Source organism: Humulus lupulus, chromosome 9, assembly GCF_963169125.1.
Source record: "Humulus lupulus chromosome 9, drHumLupu1.1, whole genome shotgun sequence".
NCBI lineage: Eukaryota > Viridiplantae > Streptophyta > Magnoliopsida > Rosales > Cannabaceae > Humulus > Humulus lupulus.
In genome coordinates this window covers 5614106-5616905 of record NC_084801.1, presented here as the reverse complement: position 1 = coordinate 5616905, position 2800 = coordinate 5614106, and positions in this window count along the sequence as shown.

Sequence of the window (2800 nt, the reverse complement as noted above, 5' to 3'; positions counted from 1 at the left end):
GGTATTAATATATAAAACAATATAATTAACGTAAATATTCAATAAGTAAACCAATTTACCTATACTTCTTAAGGCCAAGCTTGTACCATGACATGAATCTTTCTTCCAACTCCGTTGAAGGCATATCATCAAATTCGCTCTCGAAAGGAAATCGTCCAACAAAATGTTCTTTCTTTTTTCTTCGTTCATTGGACAATCCAAAAACAATTGCTGACAAATTATGAGTATATGGAGATGAAACAAATTTACTTGGTTTCCTTTCCCTTTTCTTTCTTGAGTATTTTTTCTTAACCTCATGATTGTCATTTGATGATTGGGATAAAATATTAAAAGTTGGAGTGGTCTCAAAATCTTTGTCATGGCCAATATCAAATTTATTTGTTGAAAATTCTTCAAGATCATTTTGTATTGGTTCAACATTGGGAACCTAAAAATAAGAATTAGACAGACAACTTAAGAAAAATAAGCAAACATTTTGTAAAAACATAAAACACAAAATAATAAAAGGTTTTTCAATTCAAAGATAGATTAAAAATCATACCGGGATAATTGCTAAAGGAGCAACACATTCTACAGTGTTGAAGTCATTCATACTTTGATGCAAATCATCTTCAAATAAGAATTTCTCCTTTTGAGAAGAAGACTTCTGATCTTTGTTCTTCACCTTCTCCTCTTCTCCTTCTCCTTGCCCTTCACCAGGAACTTCCTTCTTTGCATCATGTTTCTTCATAAAAACCTCCATAAAATCAAAGAAACGTTTCATTCCGTCCTCAATGTCATTCATCTTTGTTTTCATATCAGCAATGTCTTTTTTCATTACAATATGATCTTCTTTGATTTCCTGAAGAAAAAAAATTAGAAGGGCAAAAAAATATAATGAACAAGACATAAAAAACAAAAATATATAAGGAATTGTAAAGAACATATTTTCAAAATGAAAACTATACAAAAAAAAACAAAAACAAAGACATAAGTTGAAAACAGTAAAAAACGAACCTTCAACAAACAAATATTTTCTTTTTTCATTTCCTGAAAAAAATTAGAAAGGCAAAAATATATAATGAACAACACAGGAAAAACTAAAATATATAAGGAATTGTAAACAACATATTTTGAAAATGCAAACTATACAAAAAAACAAAAACAAATACATAAGCTGGAAAACAGTAAAAAACAAACATTCAACAAAGAAATATTTTCTTCTTTCATTTCCTGAAAAAAATTAGAAGGGCAAAAATATATAATGAACAACACAGGAAAAACTAAAATATATAAGAAATTGCAAACAACATATTTTCAAAATGCAAACTAGACAAAAAACAAAAACAAGGACAAAAGTTGGAAACAATAAAAAACGAACCTTAAACAAAGAAATATTATCTTCTTTCATTTCCTGAGAAAGGCAAAAATATATAATAAATAACACAGAAAAAACTAAAAATATATAAGAAATTGCAAACAATATATTTTCAAAATGCAAACTAGACAAAAAAAAAACGAACCTTCAACAAAGAAATAATTTCTTCATTAGAACTACTTGAGCTATAACTTTTTGTCTTTTTGGTTTTTGAATTATGATAATCTTCTTCTCTCCCTCTTTTAGAAGTTGAAGAGACACAAAGCATAGCATGATGAAATGAATTTCTTTCATCATTAGAAAAGTTTAAAGGAGCATAAACCTATACATAAACAAAATAAAACAATTAATAAAACAATTCTAAAAAATAAGAGAGAAAGTTAAAAACAATAAGAAATAAAAACAAATTTTTTACCTTTGATTTTTTAAAAACTTTATTCCAAATTGTCTTTAAATGACAACTCTTCTTCCCTGTCTTCCAGTTCAAAATTCTGGGGAACTTTGAACCAATATGAATTGCAAACGATGAGGCCAACAAAGGAATAACCTCAAAACCCCAAACTTGGAAGGCTATAGGGAAGCCACATAGCTCATATCCTGTCTTTGATGAATCTAGGGCGCTTGTGAGATATTTTATAGTTTCGTTAAAAGATCGGCGACCCCAAGGATATGCCTCAAACTTTTGAACATCATCTACTAAACTCAAGACAAAATTGTCTACTAACCTATCTCCTCTTTTACTACCTAATATATTTTCCACAATATATACTTTCACTAATTTCACAGCATCCTCAGCATCAATATCTATCTTTCTAGATTTAACGAAATCTTTCAACTCATTTCTAGATATTGATGATTTTCCACCAAAATATTTAACAAGTAATCGATTATTATCATTGCTAACCCCCATGTCAACATGAATTTCATTGCAATTTAAACTTGTTATAATTCCAAATTCTTCAATGCCAAATTTTGTTTTGTTACCTCCAAAATTTAGATGAAGCTCATTCCCATTAGAGCTGCCATCCTCATGTAGAAGAAGAGAATGCAATATCATATGCGATGGTTCAAGCAATGAATCCAAATCTAGAATGAACCCAAGGCAAGATTGTTTTAGCTGTTGTACTTCTTCATTACTGAGAAAACTTTGTATGCATCCAATATCACTCCAATAGCATTGAGCTCGAATATTGGAATGCACAAAAAGTAATTTATCTTCGTTTAAATACTGCACAAATAAATGAAAATGAAAAAGATATGTTAATTATAGAAAGAAGTATTAATAGCAACAATTTTTTTTTTAAAAATAGATAAATTTACAGATGATAAAACTTTTAAATACGTAAAAAACCAAAAAAAAAAACTTACCTGAAACATTTCGTTTGATTTTGGATGAACAATTGATAATGATTTCTTATCTGTGTTAATTGAAGATTTGGTTGA